This window comes from Aquila chrysaetos, chromosome Z (assembly GCF_900496995.4).
Source record: "Aquila chrysaetos chrysaetos chromosome Z, bAquChr1.4, whole genome shotgun sequence".
Taxonomy (NCBI): domain Eukaryota; kingdom Metazoa; phylum Chordata; class Aves; order Accipitriformes; family Accipitridae; genus Aquila; species Aquila chrysaetos.
Genome location: NC_044030.1, coordinates 52,328,662 through 52,348,681, shown reverse-complemented (window position 1 = coordinate 52,348,681; position 20,020 = coordinate 52,328,662). Strand labels below are relative to the sequence as shown.

General features: G+C 48.5%; 1 protein-coding gene and 1 long non-coding RNA gene across 2 annotated transcripts in view; one reads left to right on the top strand and one right to left on the bottom strand.

Moving 5' to 3' along the window:
- Positions 1-20,020, bottom strand: part of NFIB (nuclear factor I B) — a 350,785-nt gene that overhangs the window by 189,738 nt on the left and 141,027 nt on the right. The window lies entirely within an intron of this gene.
- LOC115337414 lies at positions 9,980-13,110 on the top strand. The gene is made up of 3 exons (XR_003922139.2): positions 9,980-10,398; positions 11,222-11,382; positions 12,750-13,110. It is a non-coding gene; the product is annotated as an uncharacterized LOC115337414 (long non-coding RNA).

The window sequence follows — 20,020 nt, the reverse complement described above, 5'->3', positions numbered from 1 at the left end:
ACAGGCGTGTTACTCTCAGCAGCTTTCTCTTTTTTGTTGTTTGTTTGTTTTTGTTGAGCCTGTATAGTTACTTAGGCTAACTCTGCAAGTGATTTAGCAAACAATCAGGAACTTTTAATATTATATCAAATGAGAGAAATAACGGCATCAGTGAAAGCAATGGATATTGTAGTCTTTTAGAAAGAAAAATTGTGTTACCCAAAGATGCCGTAGTTACTTGGTTTAGTTTAAGCCTAGACTGTTTGTAACAGGCAACATTCTTGAACATATTTTTAAGTTCAAAAATTCTGTTATGTATCATTTCCCTTGCCTTTGATTTCTCAATTGTATAGCACTAGCATGTCTTGATTATGGCTCTCTCTTCCATAAATACAATCAAAGGCTCATATATTTTGTAACAGGCTGACCTTAAGTTCTGTTGATCCTGGATTTTGTTGGTCTTTTGAGGTTATGTATCTGTATATTTGATACTTTTTAGTGTTCATAATGGATGAAACATGAAAGACTGTAAATAGTTTTCTTCCTTGGATAATTGTTACATACTTAATTGCTTCTCTGGATATGAGTAGATAATAATCTGAAGGGAAATAGACTCCCTTGCAGAATTTCCACTAAAACAAATAGCAATCAAAGAATTATTTGACATCTTTATAACAGGATTTGTAAGAAAGATCAAGTTTTTCAGGACTTACTTTCAAAGCTTCTGATACGATTTGCTTTATTAAAATCTCTATATTCAAGGTTTCCTCACTAATCAACAGGACAGGAAAATAAAATGAGTGAAAGAGGATCTGGCATACCGATGATTCAACAGTAAAGACTATGATTAGTGCAGTCACAGAATAAACCAAGTAAACAAGGATTACATTAAGGGACAATATGGTGGGCCGAGTCTCAGTACAGGTCAGCTGGGTGCATGAGGGGTACAGCTGCCCTCAAGCATAACAGGACAACTGAGAAAACCAGGTAGCTTTGGCTAATACATCATTTTGCACATGTGAAAAACTGCTCTCGCCCCTACCAGCTTTCAAGTAAAAGCCTCACATTTTTCAGGGAAAGGCTACTGTAGCTAAAAAGGTGCTACTTGCTTATTCCTGCAACAACCCGTTCAGGTTTGTCTGAGCAACGTGCCACGGAAAATCCACGATTTGCCCATGTGCACGACACTTGCTCATTATTTCTGAAAGTTCATACTTTTGCCATGCTGCTCTTTATAGGCTCGCGGCCCCGCCGAGCCTTCTCCATAGTTTCCTAGCAACTAGGCAGAATTATAACTCTGATCTTGGCACCGGCGAAATGGTTTCTTCTGCTGCTTCCCCCAGGCAAGTACTCTGCGGTCTAGGGTAAAACACACTGGGCGAAGAGATGGGGAGTGCTGGTCAGCAGGCTTACAGAGACTGGTGTTAGTAATTCCCTGTACTGCCAAGCAAAGCCTGGATGGAGTTCCCACTCACCAGGGTGGGGACAAGTGCCATTCATTGCCAGCCCTGCTCTGGCATATTAGGTTAAGGGAGAATTCAAGGAGGTTTCATAAAATTATTTCTAAAATTTGGAGGCCTCAGCAAGCAGTAGCAAAGTTGTTACTGATTACAGCAGACCAGGTTTTTCACTTTGGATAATAAAGCAACACAGGAGAAGAAATACGGCATATACAATTTTAGCCAGCAGCAAGTCTCCCTTTCCTTGTCCAGGAAAGCAGCTGCAGAATCCTGATGCACACCATCTATTTCTGCTTAGTTAATAGTCTCATACTAGGTACTTTTATTTGTTTAATCCTGTTCTTCTATTAAAATATGTTGGAAGCACTATCACAACATCACCACACAACCACATCATCACCAGAACAAATGAAAGGAAGATTAGGAGATTACAGAGTGAAGCACTAAAAAGGTAGAAGATTTCCTACACGTTCCATGCAACAGACTGCCTTCAGTTCTTCAGCTGTCCTTAGTAATATGGCAACGTATAATTTCTTCCCCTGGACCATTGCCTCTCTCGATGCACAGCATTGCTAAGAAACTGTAACATCATTGTTTTTAATAGAAAAAAAAAATAGCTGAGGCTTAATGGTAGCATTTAAATGGCATCCAGAGCCTTTTGAGTTCACACCTCGTTAAGGTGAACAGGAAGGGAAGGGGTGCACATCTTTGTTGTTACTTTTGCCTTGCAGCATTTTTAGCCAAGCTATGTGAACAGACCAGCAGCACATTAACTGACTTTGTAGCAGCTGTATTTTTGTAGCAGGCGCTTTTTTTTTTTTTTTTTTTTTTTTTTAAAGTTTATAAATTGCACAACATTGTGAAATGGAGCCAGGGCAGGCCCTTAGAGGACAATTATTTTGGTTTCCTATTTTTCACAAACCAATCTACCAGATCCAAGCCTCCTTCCCGCTCCAGTTAGGGGGTCTCTTTCCACTGAACTCTGCATACCCCACTGTTTCTGAGATGGGTCCTATAGCATCCAAATTGACTTGGCAGAATATTTCTTGCTCTGGACGCAAGCATGCTTACCTGAGCTGACCAAATCCATATGTGAATGTGCACCTGAAGAGCTGCATGTGGCCCATACTCCTGTAACAGACTCTTAACTATGTTGCAAGTACATAGGTGATGGGATTGGTCCTAGGATATGTTTGGTGGTAGGATTTCTGAGCATGTCTTCCAATGCTTTTAGCACTCACCAGCTTGAGAGCATGTTTCAAAATGGTCAGAGGAAGAACTTCTCTGTCCCTCCCAAGCTGGTGTGAAAAAGGGCTTTTAGCCTGCTAACCCAGCTTCTCACTTTCATTTTTGTCCTTTCCTATTACATCAGCCTGGACCAGGATCAACCACTCATGAATGTGGCTTTAGTGTTCTTGTAGCAGGATGCAGGAGAGATTAGGGAAGGCAGCAAAGGTTATTTTCATGTGAACATCTCACTTTTACACTGGTATCTGCAGGAAAAAATAATGGAGGGGAGCTTATTTCTGCTGATGAGTGCTGATGTGACAGTCTGGCAGACACCTATTGCACGCTGCAGTCACTATGGGCTCTATGTAGGCACACCAGGGTGACAGCTTGTGCAAAAGAAAACTATCCTCTCAGCATGTAGTCTTGGGACATTCAGCATTTCTGCATGAAAAAGTTATACACGAGGCTTGACCACAAACTTTTCCTGCCCCCCAACTCCAGGATCCACCCATGAGGGCAGATGTTTTCGTCCAGAGTGGATGATTTTGCCACCTGGTGGCTTTTTCATCCAGACTTCTACAGGCCTGTGTCATTACGGTGTCAGCAAGACAGCTGAAGATCTTATGGTATATTTTTTTACATGATTGATGATCTTTTTCCTGTTGCTAATATGCTTAAAATAATAGCTAAGGTTTGGGAGAATGGGCTTCACAAACTGCTCTGCAGCCAGTATTAACACTGTGGCTACTGCACATTGCCGATCACAGAGAAAACCTGGCTATCTCAGCCTGAAAGACAACACAGGCTTCTGTCACCCACAGAGTAGAAAGCTGACCAGCATGATGCTGTCCCAGAGACGATGTTTACCAGTTTGAACAGCAGGGATCTTAGTCCCTCCCAAGAGTATGGATGGTGGCAAGACGTGTGTGTTATTTTAAGAAACGCCTCTTGCCATCTTTGTGGTGGTATCACTGCAACTAGCAGAAGACTGTCAGCTGGAGAAGAGTGGTGAAGTGTGAGCTCAGCAGGCTAAAGAAAAGACAGTCCTCCTTACCAAATCACTTTTGGATAAAAATGTGGCCAGTGTCATTTCTACTCTTGCCTTCTGCAGTATCCTGCACAATGTCTCCAAGGAAAAGGACCTGCAAGGCTCTCCACCAGTTTTCAAGGCACAGTAGACTGAGACAGGTGGCTAGAAAGTGTGCTTATCATCAGTGGGGCAGGGCCCAGTAAGCAGGGAAAGAACTTAAGGAAAAGCACTGCCTGCACTCACCCTTGCATTGCTTGTAATGTGCAAGACAAAATGCCATGCTATGGAAATAAAATGGGACATGGCACACTCCTCCAGCACCCATGGATATGTTTTCCACTGCTTTTCTGACAACCGGGTAACTGAGTGTGTTAGAGTCTTCCTGACTCCTTATCTCCTGAGCATTCACATACCTGGGCATACCTGTGAAGATTGTCTAATCAATTTATAACAAAATCTAAAAAAATATTAAAATTTTAAAAATGTGAATAATGTGTTATTTAAGCATTTTTTGAGCTATTACAGGGACTCCAACTGCTTATAATAACAATTTTTAAAGATGCAGATTTGCTATGCCAGTAAGTGCTGGTGGTACAGTCACACTGGTGATTGAGAAGGATTTCTGAAGGCCACTATTCCCCTTTGACCACACACCAAAGCACTGTGTGGGAACAGAGTGAATGGGGAGCAGTACCCACTTCCAGTCCTGGAATGACTGAAAATCTTGTACTCTCTGGAGACTGCAATGGCTGTGCGAGAAGACAGCATGCAGGAGAGGGCACCGGTAAAATATTGGAGGTGGTTATCCTCCAGGAGTGTGAACCCTTGCCTTGGAAACCGTGGTAGTGACCAGCCGCTTAGCTCCTTTGTCTCTTCTGCCTTGCTGTGTGCTCTTCCAGTCCTGGTCAGAGAGCTGTATCTCAGCTTTTCTAAAGACAAGTCACTTTACATTCCTCCTTTTCCAATAGCTTGGTTTTTTGTAGTCATTGCTTTTCCTCACTTCACTGGCTTAAATGTTCATCCAACTTCTGTCCACAGTTGATGTGTACTTCATGCATCTATGAGCCCTTTTATCGTACTCTGTTGATTCTGGTTTGCTTATTGACCCAGCCTAAGAGAAGGAAAGTTCCTCCAGGAAGAATGAAGAGCATGTAATTTGTCCTCTCTTTAAAGAAACAAAAGAATTGCTTCTTTATATTCTATGAAATGGGAAGACCACAGACCTCTTTCTTTATCCCTACATTTTGGCCCATACGCTATCTACTAGCAACCAGGTTCCCAGCTCATTGGTGCATTATGGGAGGGATTTCAGATTAGTTTCTTGACTGACTAGAAAGAGAAGTCAGGGAAAATGGCCTGAGGGGTCATTCCAGGATGTTAGTAAGGAGAGATTACTGGTAAGAAGACAAGTAACTTTCTCAGGTGTAAAAAACTCCACCTGTCACTGCATAAGCCAGTGAGTGAAGAGCATACCATGGTAGAGAGAGGGCTGGTGAGCCATGGGAAGTTTGTTCTGGCCAAGAAGCCTACTGAGTGCTGATATTTTAAACTTTAAATGCTAAAGGCAAATAGTAGCATCCTGCGTAGGGAAGGGGGAGAATTTAAGCAGCCATTGACAGGAGACTAAGGTAGAGTTTTGCAGAGACTGTCAAATTTATTCTCTCCTTCTCTCCCAAGATGTGAGGTTGGGAATGGACAACCTCAAGGAAGCCAAATTCCCCAGCCTTGGGTGGAGATTTTACTACATGCAAACATTGGTGATCTGCAGTCTGGACTTGGAGACAATGTTTTAGGAGTATCACTCTACACTGCTGTACTGGTGTGAATGTTACAGGGAGCACTGTCTGGAGAAACAAGAAGCTGTAGTGGCTAAACCAAAATTTACAGTTTTCTTTAAAAAAAAAAATATCTTTACATCAAAAGCAGGTATTTGGGGCAGTCATAGGCACCCTTCAAGCTCACCATAGTCACAGGTGCACAGCAAGGGGTGTTGTTGCCATATTTTGCTGCCATTGCAGTTCTTCACTGGATTTATAATTGCATGCCCTGAAATCACAGGAGGCTTTCTCATCTCCACCTCTGAACGTGCCTTACTGTCAGCGTTGATTTTCCATGCACCTACCAAAATTAAACTGTAAACCATGATCACATCGGGGGGTAGCCAAGCTGTTTGATCAGCCAGGTGTTGTCAAGAGCTAGTTAACCTCAGCAGCATGTCCAAGGTGAGCCAAGCATGTAAAAATAGAATGAGCTGTATGACAGGAGAGTTACATGTGTATAAGCCACAAGTGACCACAGGTAATTTGCATTGCACAGAAGTAAGCCATGAGAAGGAAGAAGAGTGGAACAGTATGGGCCCAGGGAACTGCAGTACAGCACTGAGGGAAACCTGGCATGAGGGTTTTGGACTTTTGCGGCAGCCACTCCATATAGTAAGCCTCTCAGAGCCCATTTTAAAATGGGCCCCTATCCCATATCCTGCCTCTACCAGCAGCTGGACAAGCAATCGTGGCTCTCAAGGACATGTAAATCCAGAGCAAAAAAATTTATTTGGAAGTATTTAAGCTAAAATGTTAAGTCCTGCTTCATACTTTAAACATACAGTGAATTTTCTGAAAGGCTGGGTTCTGTGTTCAGAGGAAGACTTCCTGGCATGTTAATAGTTTTTACTAGACACAGGAAATTTGAGTTCCAAAGGCGACATTTTCAGAACGCTTTGAACATATGGAAAACAAGGTTATAATGGAACTTCTCTGTAGCTTAATCATACCCTGTAGTTCTTTGAATACCCTAAATACAGAGACACATGAACTTAAGTTAATAAGGTAAGACTATTAATCTTTCTGTTAACCAGCTGAACTGATTAATGAACTAATACGTTTTGCAATACAATATGCATTAACACAAGCAAGTGATGGAGCAGGACAGCTCTCAGCTCTTGAGTAGAGGAAGTAGAGAAAGTCAGAGGAAGATGTGACTGCCAGCAGCAGGAGGTCAGTCTAGGCCAAGAGCAGCTCTGTCTGAATAGGATGAGCAAAGGCAAGCTTTGGTACAAGAGTGGTACTGATCGCTAAGGCAAAACAAAAGCAAAGCAAGTTCCACCTCTTTCTTTACCCTCCCAGCCCCCACCCCCATCATCTCTATCATTAGCCCTCCCTGTCTTCCTTCTGCTTCATACTGAGCCAGAGAAAGGAAAATATGTTGGAAGCAGGAGGAGCTGAAGCAGCAGGAAGGTGTGTAAAGGGCATAGGGAAAGCTCTATCAGACTTTACAGCGTGTGAAGGAAAATAATACAAGAGCCGCTCCAAAGAAGGTGGCAAAATTAACTTACGGCCTGTAAGTAGAAATACTACCCATTTTTCAGTAAAGAATGTATTTTACATAAATGCATATATTCATGCTTTCTGTATAGAGGTGGAAACGTAGGTTGGTAGATTAGAGGAAAAAACATAATTGAGCAGTGCTTTCCCATTACAAAGTTATGTGGTGTTTTCTTCTGCACCAGTGAAAGGGGTTTCTTTTTTCCCTAATGGATTTGCTTTCCCTCCCTAAACCACATCCTCTCGTGTTTTCTGTGAAGTTTTGACAGATAAAGTTTTCTGGGAAAGCACAGGCTTCTTTGTTTCTGGGATGCATTGTGCCTAAAAATCTCATGGCCTCAATTCAGGAATAGGATTTGTTTAAATGTCTTTTTTTTCATTATTACTCCGTTTTTAAGGCCGAACTGTACTAGTGGAATGGACAACGTCAGAATTCAGGCTCCACCTGCACCAGCAAAGTAGCAGCGCATCCTAACACCTCTCCCTGAAGGCTGGGTGAAGACTAAGGCCAGGTCACGCCAGCAGGACCCAGCATCATCCCTAAGGCAGCAGTGTCCACACAGAGAGGTCTACTGTGCTCAAATTGCAGTCCAGACCACGGTGGTCCTAAGCCCATCCCCAGCAGCTGCCCTGGGGGCCTGGGGCAGGTTGCTGCCCCCATGGCACGGACCAGAGGGGTGGCCACCCCTTTTAGCCCCGGGGGGTGCCAGGGCCAGCAACCACGGTGGGGAAGACCCCACGGCAGCCGGCGCAGGGCCGCATTGCCATGCCGCCTCCCCTCACCCCACACCTGCCACCCCACAGCGGGCAGGCAGAGGTGCCACGGCTGGAAAGGAAGCGACCACCAAACGGCATGGGGGGGGGCAGATGCGTCGCACCCATGGGCTCCTCTCCTTCCCCCGCCAGGAGCACTCGCTTGGCATCTTATTTTTTTCTTTTTTTTCCTTCTTTTTTTTTTTCTGTTTGTTTTAATTTTATTGTAATTCCTACAGTGTGGGAGGGAGCCGCAGCCAAAAATAATGTTGCCAAGCCAAGGGGATTGGCACACGCTGCCTGGAGTCTGCAGCAATAGCGGAGGCTTTCAGTAGACCGAGCCCTGGCTGCAAGCTGCTCCTGGAGGGCTCGCAGCCTGGCCCCAGCGAGGGTGGATGCCAGCTGAGGGTGCAGCTAACAAGCTGCACCTCGCTGCCCCTGCGCCCACGCCCGTGGGGTGTCTCACCCCCATCTGTGTGCAGCTCCCTGGCCGCCCCCAGCTCCCTCCCTGCTCACCCCCGGGGCGGTCTGATGGGCTGTGATGGCTGGCGATGCATCCCCTGGAAGTAACTCGGCAGTTACTAGAAATCTGTCATCAATAGAGCTGTGGTAGCCTGGTGGCAGCACGTGTGCATGCGGGGGGAAGCCTCCGCTCCAAGTGTTACACGTGTGAAATGCCAAGCGTGGCGAGAGCTAGCCCAGGGAGGCATTACTGGGGATGGCTCCACAGCCCCGCTGCCACAAAAACCGCACAGTGCTGTTACTTCTTCAGACGTTTTCCACGATAAAGCAGAAACGTGATTTCTCTCTCCTCATCCTTTCCGCAATCCAAAAATAATCCCTTGGACAGCTCTCACCACCCCTAAACTAACAAGGACCTCGAAGCCTGGCAAGCCGATTCAACCCTTCCTCCTTGGGTGACAGGGGCATGGGGCAGGGCCACAAGCAGGAATCTCCAGGCCCCCCCTCCCCGCCCCCCGTTTTGTAGCAGCGCACGATAAAGCTGCCTCTCGCAACCGTGTGAGATGTAGCAGGGTCCCCAAAACAGCTCCTCTGAAGCCTGCAGCCTGCAGAGCCCTTCAGCGGGGGAATATCTCCCTCTGCCTAGCGCTCGGCGTGCAAAGCAAGAGCTAACTCCTGCAAGGCTTCAGCGCGGAGCTGCCGTCTGTTTGTTCCTGCCGATTGACTCCTTCTGTCTCCTTCTGCGTCTCAGCCCGTATTCCCTCAGCCCCCTTTACTGCTGTCTGACAGCCGCCGCCGATTATTTCGCTCTCCCGGGGAGTGAGGGTCCCTCCCTCCCCTCCAGCCGCAGCGGGGCAGAGGCAGCCGGCGGGGCAGGGACCGCCGGTCCCGGGGGGCGGCGGGAGGCACGGCGGGCGGGCGCTGCCGGCAACATCTTTCCGCACTGCGTTTTGCGGCCTCTGACTGCTTCCAGTTGGCACCCTCGCTGCAGAGCAGTTTGGCTTGTCCCTCCTTGCGCTCTCAGAGGCTGCCTGCGCACTGGAAGTCACTTTCTCCCGTCGCCAGCTTCGTTTCCTAACTCCGCATCTGCTTCCTCCCCGCAACCCCAATCTCCCAAGCAGACGACTCCAAAAATGGGTCGGTTTCTCCCTGTTTCACCCAGCGTATGCACATTTTTTTGACTCTTTTGTGGCTGTTATTGTTGTTGTTGTTATTCTGAGCATAGTACAACCTGGTTTTGCTCTGTCCTAAGGAAGAGCAATACCTTCAGTCCGATACCAATTGCTTGCGCAGGATGAAGAAGAAAGCTGTTAACATGAATATATACTTAGGATACAGGAGACACATGTTGGCCATTTCCTCTCTGACAGCCCCGTGTTACTTTTACGGCGGACCGCAGCCCCGCTTATGAGTGTCCCGAAGGAGATACTCTTTCGAGGATAGTGACACAGAAGAGGCAGGGGCGCCGCTACCCCCCCTTTGAAGAGCCGACTGCTGCTTTTTCTCTCCCTGAAGAAGAGCCGACGGACACACAAACCACGGACAGAAAGGATATGGAAACGTTCAGCCTCTTAGGTTTCACCAGCTGAAAAAAAAAAAAAAAAGAACCAAACCAAACCAAAAAACCCACCCTCCACTAGCGGCTTCAGCCGCATTAGGAAAGTTTCCACTCGCAATAGCAGCTGCGAAGTTGACTGATTTTTCGCTAAAATTCAGGTATTTATGCCTGAAATGATGAGTGCGCCGAACCTTCTCCCGCTGCCACCCTGCCGCCGAAAACAGCCCACCCAAACAAACAGCAAAGGGGCTCGGTCCGCCGCCACGAAACCCGAGCAGAGCCGGAGCATCGGCAGCAGCGGAGCGGTCCTTAGCTTTTGTCTCCGTACGCTGCCTTTTTCCTTTCTCTCCTTCCAAACTTTCGGGCGCTCGCTCTGAGCTGTATTTATAGACCTGGAGCGCACGGCTGTATTTTTCCTTGTGCCTCCTTTGGCTTGGGCTTAAGTCACTGGCAGGGAAAATAAAAAGGAGGCAGGCAGGCGGGCAGACAAACAGGAGGACAGAAAGGGAAGGGAGCTGTAGGTCCCGCAGACGGGACCCGGAGGGAGGCAGGGGCAGGCGGCCGGGGGTGCGGGACCCCCCTCTGCTCTGGGTGGACGAGAGAGAGGTAACGGGGGAAGGTCCGGCCCCGGCTCGCTGGGTGGGGAGAGGAAAGCCTCTTGCCTCCGGGGAAGGGGGAGGTCGGGACGGCCGCCCCATCCCGGGGGGGAGTGTGGGGGGCTCGGAGGGGCCGAGCGGGGGAGAGCTTGTGTTTGTGTCTGGGGTGGGGGGGGGGGGGGGGGGCGGGGACGACGCGGTGTTTGCGAGAACCTGTGCTGTCGGACCAGGTGAAAAAAAAGTGCGTACGAGGGGGGACACGGGCTGCCGCCCGCCCCAGCCGGGGAGGCTGGAAAGCCGGAGCGGCGACCCGCCCGGCGGCGGCGGGCGGCAGCCGGGGGGCCGAGCCCGAGCCAGAGCTCGGCGGAGAACCGCGGGGGCCGGCCGGGGAGGGGTCCGGGGGCGGCGGGACGGCGGCGCTGAGCGGGGATACTGGAGAGCTGCCGCGGCAGCCGCGGGGCCCGGGGCCGCCGGGGGAGGCCGGCAGCGAGCCCCGGGGCAGCGGGGCTCTCCGCGGCGGTGGGAGGCTGTGCGGGGTTGCCGGGGAAGAGCAGCGCTCAGCTGGGCTGCTGGGGGTTATTTTTCCTGCGACGTCTCTGTTGTGCGTTAAACAATCCAACCCGAAAACAAACCCCACGCGGCTCACGAGAATCGGGAAGTCACAGCGACCGGGAAACGCGTTTGTGGGAAAAGGGGAGAGCCTTCCCTGCCTGCAGAAAAAAGTGGCTGGGGGATTAAAAACGTGGGCGTTCGCGGTTTTGCTGCTGTTGTTTTGCTTTCTGTTTTTATTTTCCCCTACGGTCTGCAAGTAAAGCAGCTCTCTTTTCCTGCAGCGTGGATGGTGAAAGTCTCTAACCAAGTATCTCAGTAACGTGGATGGGGTAATTGTCGTGTTGTTAAGCTCTTCCTTATTGACGCGCACCACATTTAGCCCCTGGTCTCCGAAATGGATGTCAAAGCAGGTTGTGACATCTTTAGAGAGCCTGTCCTGCAGGTAAGCAAAAAACGTGAAGCTGTGGAAGGAGCTTGCTTTTGGGCTGAAAATGAGACTTTCAGGTTTGGCTTCGAGCGGCAGAACGGCTGGAGCAGCAGGATTACACTTGGCTCTGCAGTTTGGCATTATTATGACCTTGTTCAAAAGCATTCTGATGTGCCATGAGGAAGGTATAAAATTAGATTAAAGCTCCCAACAACCCATCAAATCCCGTTCAGAGCCCCGGCTCTGGACTCGGGCTTGTTCAAATCACTGACACTTCAGAACAAAACCCTTTCACCCTTCAACTCTCCGGGCAGGTTTTTCTGTTTGATTACATTAATAATTTAATTTCTATTTCCTACTGGCCCTTCCAAGTGGGCAAATCAACCCCCTTCCAACACGGGTGGGGGCTGTTATTTTTAGGTCGTTCGCTGGAACAAAATGTTCCAACACTCCCTGCTTTGAATCTTACTGCGGTTTGACTACTCTTTGATATTTAAGACCGTCGGTTTTCCTTGTCAAACTACCTGTTATAGGAAACAGCTCCCTTAGCTTGGCAAATCACTCTCAACAAAGTAGACAGGAGCATTTGCCTAATTAAAGAAACGTTTCTAAAATGTTGCAGGGAAATACCCGAAATATTAAACTGATAGATCTACTGGAAGTGCTACCCTTATAATGACCCTAACGGTGTGCCCAGCTATCAAAATAAGTAAGAACTGATCAAAATATTGCCATGCCTTCTCCTCCCCTCGATAAATACATTTTGTCGGCACTTGCTAAACAGTTTTGGGGAGTTCATATGCACGTCATAAACAGCACTAAAAATGCGGCTCTGATGCAAAGATCATTTAAACAGCCCCGCTCCCCCTACCCAGCTGTAGTTCTGCAGCTACTGTTTCGGTAACAGAGCCCTTTGAAGTGCGTTTAAATACCGTCCGTCCGTCCCCCCGCCCGTCCCCGTCCCCCCCCCCCCCCGCATTGTCGGAGAGCTTCCAGCTGACACTAGTGCTGTGTCCATTTTAAAAACGTGTCTCTGTGTGCTTACTTAGCTACAAGCGGTCCAACATAAATGCAAATAGCCCTATGAAGGGACACGAGAAAGTAGGTAGGAAGGGAAAGGGAGAATTCCACTTCTGTCAAGTGATGCCTCCTAAAGAGTGAATTACACTAATTCAGACTTTAAAAACTAGCACCTTTGACATTATAATGCCATACGCTTTTATATGTATGCATAGGTACAGTCTGAGGTGTAGAAATGATAACAAGAGTTTCAAACTTCGTAGCTGTAAATTTGGAAAGTTCTCATGCACCTGGACACCCGCACACATTAGCAAAAGCACTGCATTGAATTAAGCGCCTGATCACTGCGATCTTCTTCACAGGGTTTTCTGTTACCGCCAAGAGTATCCTCATGTACGGTGCCCTCCGTGGCCAGGGGCCAGCGACGGAACGGAGTCAAATGAATAAAATAAGTGCAAACTAGTCTTCTTTGCACAGAGACGTCAAGATGCGTGTAAAAGGGGAGCATCTAGAAAAGATGAAAATCCGAGTTTTCCAGCTCCAAATTATTACATTCTCAGCAACCGAACACGATCATTACGCACGAGAGACGGGCAAAATCCTACTCGTATACTGATTATTGTTATGACAAGGAGCAGTAACGGCTTTTGTTATAAAAATACTGTTTGTTATGAAGAAACTGAGTGAGCAGCCACCCAGATAAACACTCCCTGCGTCTAACAAGCCTACTGTCTTCGTGATGTTTTGTGTGCTGCTAACCCCCCATCTTTTTCAACCGTTGTCTTTTTCTTCTTTTTTTTTTTTTTTTTTTGGCTTGTAATTATGCCATTGTTTCCCACTTACCCTAATTTCAGCACTAGCCCTCCGAAGTTGCACAGAGAAATAAAAGAAGGGCTGGGGGTGGTGGTGGGGGTGGTGGTTTTTTGTTGTTTTGTTTGTTTGGTTTTTTTTTCCTGTACGTGCGCATCGATCAATTCAATACCTATTCCTACCGGGCAGTAACCTTTTCGTATGTTCCCACCGAGCCCACTCGAACACTAGAGTCTCTAGATTCCTCTGTATTCGCAGTGCGTCTTCGTTGCTTCTTCCCGGCTCCTGAAGAATAATAACAACAAACCCTCCTTGACAGGTGGGGAAAACTTACAAAGCCGGCGTGCAATACTGACATTGCTCCTCAAGTCAGGCGCTTCCTCTTCGTGTCGCCAGCTTCACCCGCGCAGAAGCGCTGGCGCGGACGGCGGGCTGCCGCCCGCAGCAGCGCGGGGGTACCCAAAAAGGCGGCCGGCGGGGCACCCCTCGCCAATGCGTCCCCAGCCTCGCGCGGCAGGAGACCCCCCGCCCTCCCTCCCCCCGAAGGGGCTAAACACAAAGCGGGGAGCCCACGAACACGACGCGAGGCACAGTTTGGGGGTGCGGGGGGACGCGCCTCTTTTATTCGCCGCGGGGGCGCGCGGGGGAAGCTCCATTTCAGCTCTGTTGCCGGATTACCGGGGCGGAGGCAGCCGGGTTGTGCCCCCCCCCCCCCCCCCCCCCCGCGTACACCTTTCCGCGCAGCCACGGCCTCCGCTGACAGACCTCCCGAGCACCCCCGGCCGACTCCGGCCGGCGGGATTTCCGCGGCTACCGCGGCCGGCCTGCCCCGCTGCCTCTGCACCTGCCCGGCCATGCCCTTCGCCTCCCGCCCGCCGCTCTCCCCGGCACCGCGGGCAGCGCAGCGCGGCCCGGCGCGGCCCTCCGCGCCGGCGGCTCTCGGCAGGGCAGCGGCGCAGCCTTCCCTGCCCCTTCACCCGGGCACCATTTCCCGGCTTTTACTCATTTATTCTTAAACGCAGACGGATTTAAAAACTCCGGGGACGAAGCCGGTGGAAGAGCGGCAGCGGTTTTCCAGCCGTGCCTCCGCCGGTGGCGGGCGGGGGGTCCGCACGGCACCCCTCCTCGCCCCCAGCCCAAACCCCAGCTGCTGCCTTCCCCCGCCCCGCGCCCCGCGGCGGCCGCCGGCCCGGCCTCGGCCGGCATTGTTTTTCGCGCACCCGAGGCTTTCAGCCCTAACTCGGCCAGAGCCTCTCCCCGCCACCGGGCCGAGGAGCGAGGGCAGCGCTCCCGCCCTTGCGGCAGGCCGCGGCTTCCCCGGGGCCACCGGCGGCACCGCCGGCCGCCCGCTCGCGGAGCGGGGCTCGGCTGCCGGCTGTGGGGCTCTGCCCCAAAAGCCGGGCGGTGGGGCTGCCCTCCCCGCGGCCGGGCTCGGCCTCCGGGGTGTGGGGCCCGCCCCGCCTGTGTGCCCTCCTCGGTTGCGGCTCTGGCTCCGGCCTCCCGGGCATGGGGCCCAGCTTGCCGCCGTCGCCCGCCCCGGCCACGGCACCTCCCCGGGGGAGCGTTGCGGCGGCTCCGGGGGTGAGGAGGGCCCTCCTTCTCCATCGCTGGGGGACCGGCGCGCCCGTCTGCACCTCCAGCCTGTTCCGCGGGTGGGTCAGGGGTGACCACCAGCTGGCCACGCTCCCACTGTCAGCGTGGCTCCCTGTGCCGTCCCTCAGATGCCGACGCCGGCCCGAGACACCCACCCTGTGCCCCAGAGCTCCTGCCGGGCACATCCACCTTCTCGTCACAGTACACGAGGGCGCTGCCAACATGGCTTCGTTTGCTCGCACACAAACCCCTTGGAGGTGAAGGGGCTGCTGGCCTCACGTTACAGCAGGGGAGCAAAGGTAAAAGATACCGACTGAGGTTACGCGCCCTGCTTGAAATAATTGAAGTCTCGTTCTACTTCGGGTCTCCTAAGTACTGCACAATAATGCTTACGGACACAAGTCTGTATTAAGGCTCCAGAATTCACCTCAGTTCGTAATTTACTGAGGTGTGGTGAGCGCTTAAAACCGTTTACTGGTATCGCTGCGTGCTTCTCCTTCATTAAGTGAACTGCAAAGTAACATTCTGTGGAATCATCCTGGCAGGTTTACCAGCAAGCTTGATGCCTGAAGAGATGCTTACGGTCAGATTTTCCACAGAGCTGTCAGTTTCTCGCAGCCTAAGCTTGCGCCATGTGCTCCAGAATGCCATCTCGTCATGAAGAGGTATCGTCGTTTGCTGAGGACTTTTTACTCCCCCGCCCTCGACTTCTTAACCAGCCCACATCTAACATCAGTTGGCTGTTTTTAAGTCATCACTGGTACTGTCTACTTTAGCCATGCAACCAAATCTTCAGAGGCAGCCAGGCTGCCAGTGTCATCCCATTTTATGAAATAGAGAAGCTAGCACCAGGATGCCATTACCTCCGCGAGAGGCAGAGCGTGCCACTCCTGATCTCCACTTTGCTTCAGGCAGATGAGGTTGGCAGAGCTGTGCAACCCACCAAAATAGAGAGCATCAGCTCCTACCATAGTCATGAAATGAAATACAGTTCTCCGCTTACTACAGAATAGCCAAAATTTAGACTGAAGTCTAAACAAAGTCTTTGTTTGATGTATGTATGAGCAAAGAAAGAGTCTTCTTCAAGAATAAGAGAAAACGATACCCAATAAGGAAGGATGAAGCACCTAGATTTGTTGTCTTGAAAGGAAGGTTGAGGAAAGCCAGCTTCAAGCACAGTTTTAATGGTGATGGAGAGTGGAGAGGGAGATGACATTTTTTCCTTGCCATTTGGGTATGTCCATCCCTAACATTTCCAGACAGAGTAGCTGTCTGGGAATTTGTCCTGCACCTCTGGAAACTGAGGCACAAAGGACATGTTTGGAAATGACAGGTGGGTCAAAGGTGGCTCTTAGGATGCCTGCTGGTAGAGAAGCCAAATTAGATTTTGGTGTAGTTTATCAGAGCTGGAGGCCACCCCATGTTACAGTAGTCCTCCTAGGGCTACTTATGGCCACAGTGTGCCTGCCTTACATTTTCTATGTTAATTTCCTTCCCCTCATGACCCACACATGAGTAATGGTGCCTCCAGTCCACTGATGACTGTTGAATACCTAAGAAGCAATATCAAGTGTGAATGAAGATCTCCCCCAGAGACTCCAGCAAGCCCAGTCGCTACATAGGCTGTCACCTCTTCAGAAGGACAAATTCCTCAGACCAGAGTGTGGCAGCAGGGAGGGCCATGAGAGGAGGAAGGTTTCGAAAGGGTTACTCAAGTCCTAGTCCTATGCACAAGGCTCCACCCAGTCTGGTAATGGGGGGATGTTCAGCACATATTTCTGGGCTTAACTCACAGTATCTTAACATTACCCCTGGGATGAAATATACCCTCTTTTATGAGCTCAGGAGTGGTAAAATAAGAACTTTGGTGAAGTATGCAGAGGTCATCCTAATTCATGAAAATGAAACGGGTTCCCTCCAAGAATGATTTACCGTGTTTTGTTACTGTATTTTTGGACTGACATTATTTTCTATACTTAATCTTTTATGGGGCTTTTATGATTTTGTTTAATGGGAGTTCATTTATAGGGAATGTTCTCCTGCTCCCTTCCCCGGTCAAGGCCCTAATATGCAAAGTCAAGTTTCGTTTTTATTTTTTGCTTTGCGGTTCACCTCTCAAAAAGCTTTTAGATTCTGGAGGAAAAGAACCTCTCCTACAGTGGTAACCCAGGGACCAAAGGAAAGGAAAACAGCCACATAGCTTGCTTTTATGTTTAGGGGACTCCTTGTGAAGCCTCTTTAGAGAAAATCACATGGCAACCCTGAAGAGCATGCTGACACTGTATCCTCACTTGGTTTGGGGGTTCTCGATTTCATTTCTTTAGATCCTTTTCCATTCCACACCCAAGGACACTGACTTAAAAGTAAAACGGTGTGATGGTGTAGCCTTCAAGACTGTTTATCTTTGAACAGAGAATCAGCTTCACTACCTCACTCTGCACCCGCAGCAGAACAGACCATGAGGCTACCTACATTCTTTCTCAAGTGGCCTGATCTGCTGCTGCTAATCAAATAAGTGAATCCCTCACGCCTGAAAGGGAGAGATGCAGAATTCATGGGGGACTCAGGGTGATGAGGTCCACCATGCCTTCATAAAAATTATACTGGCTGTGTGATTGGCTTGTAAGTAAACTTTAAGAGCAAGGAGCCACAGCAAGTTCTATTGATGGTGAGCTGAATTTGCACTTGCCAGAGGCTTTCTTGCTGACCCCCAGAACAAAGAAGGTACCTTTGTTATTAAAAAATTCCCTGTATCATTCCTGAAAAGGCAGCCAGAATTAGGAGGTAACTGGTCCTTTATTCCTCAGGCAAGCTCTGCTGAACAGCTGATACAGAGCAGGAGGGGATCGTTCTAACATCTGTCTTTGTAGCAGAGTTGGAAGCTTCTGAGATGATTCCCCGTAACTGCAGTTATAAAGGAAAATGAACAGGCTGATTTTAGGGCAAGCATGATTTTAAAAATGTTTTAATTATTTGACTGTGCAAGATTTTTCACTAAAAACCAGAGCCTATACTGTCAGGCATTTCTTTGTCATTTCATCCCATCTGTTAGGTATATAAGTATTAAGAGTGCTACTCTTTTTTTAGTAAAAAGGTATAAAAATTGATGCACTGCCCTTCTTTTCATTAAGGGAAGGAAGTAAGCAATGAATATAGACCAATGGTATATTCGTGGCAGTTTGCTGTCGTTTCATACAATTCCATAAGTGTACATAAAATGGAAAGTAGGGGCCAATGAAAGCAATTTTCTGAGTCCTATTAGCTGCCAAGTAGAATCACAATATACGGTTAGCTGGGAATCTGCAAGATTTCACACCTAATTCTACTGGACTTAAATTTTAATTTGCCATCAGAACAAAACCTCTAATTGCGAGCAGAAGCAGCTTATTACATCTTTTATGTGACTCTGACTCACACATTGACCAAACTGTAAGGAAAGAATTTTCCCTTGCATACAGATGATGATCCTGCTTGGATGTTCTGTACCTAAGAATTCTTCACGATTTACTAATAAGAAACAGAGAATGAGAGGAAATTATCTTCATCTGTTTCTCTCACCCATAAAGACCAAAATAGACAGAGTGTTAGAGCAATTGCATACCCTTGCACCTTCTTCAGTTAACTCCTCTTGCACAGTCCTCAACAAGCAAGCTGTTAAAGAAATATGTGGGGAGAGGAACTTTTGTATCTCAGGTGTCAGTGAAAGTCCTGTAGTAAATACGAGGCGGGGGGGAACATAGAAAAACAGTAGAATTAGAAGAGTAAAGGGAAAAAAAGAGGAAAAGGGGGTCTAGTGAGACTTCTCTCTCCAGACACTCATGATCAAAGCCCACCACTGCCATTAGGCAATCAATCTGCAGTTGCATACATAAAACTCTGGCAGTGTATAGTCTCCACTCCTTTCAACAGAGGTTTTAGACATCTGAAACTGGGCACTCTCCCAAAATTTAGATCCAGTTGCACTGTACATTCCAGAAAAGACAGCACCAAATCAGAGGCCCTCTTTTACCCGTGTTATTTTCAAGCTGCAGTGTATGAAAAGTTATGCTTCACACCCCACCCCCCTTTAACCTCTTGGGTTGGCTATGTTTGTGTCCTCCAGCCTCATCAAATGGCACACACTGCTAGTAGGCGATTACTGCCTAAATGCATTGTTGTTTTAGGAGAGATTACTGAAAATGTGTGCCTGTGCTTCCTGACTAACTCCTTCCAGGATCATTCAATCACCTACAGACTTCTTTATTTTGTAAATAGAAATCTACATTGGCATAACATTTTGTAAACGTAATGCAACTTTTTTTGTAAGCTGACTGACCCTGAATCTCCTGATTTGTCTTGCTTTTCAACTTTTAAACCTCCATGGTTTTTGTGCTGGGACATTCTCCTGCTCTTGATTCAAAACTGGTCCTAGCAGCCAGCCAAAGTTTTAGCAGCTTCCTATTCTCGCTCACTCCACAGTCAGACGTTTTTCAGGCAGCTGCACTGGATTTCCATGCAGGGAGATGAATTCAAAGGAATTCTGCAGTCACAATCAAAGCACAGAGGGCAGCATATAATCTTAACCTATTTACCTCTACCTCTAGATGCTTCTCTCTTCCTCTGATTAAACACCTCTTTAGAGATAACTTAATCTCAGTTTATCTGAAGAATACAAGGGCTGTCCTACATTTACTAGATTTTACAATTCCAGAACACTGAATTTTTAAATATTCTATCTATCTTTCATTCCATTATCAGAAAAAAGGGCAGTAGCTATAGATATACAGGACATTTGCTGAACTCTTCCACATCCACATAAATGCCCTGTGGAATGTGCATCCTCCTGTGAACTTCTGCAGGAGGGATCCTTCTACATGAAAAAGTCAGAGACCAAACACCACTTAATAGGATACACATCGAAGTGCGGTGAGATCCAGAGCATGCCCATGAAATCATCTGTGTATTTATGATAAGAAGCTCACTCCCTCTTGAATAACCTCATGATTGCTTTTGTTAAACCCTTGGCAGCTTAAAAGGCATCTTGCTTTCCAGCGTCTGGGCCTTCTTCCTTTCTCTTTTCTTCTCTCTTCCCCGTACAAGGGCCCCCTCTCTTCACTCAGCTCCCACTCTCCCTCTCAAATGACATTCTTTCTGTACTTGTCTGCGCAACAGCACAAGGCCCAGGCTGTGCTCCTAAAAGCCAGGAATAATGCCCTAGTCTCTCTGAGTGATTGATGCACTATCCATGGAG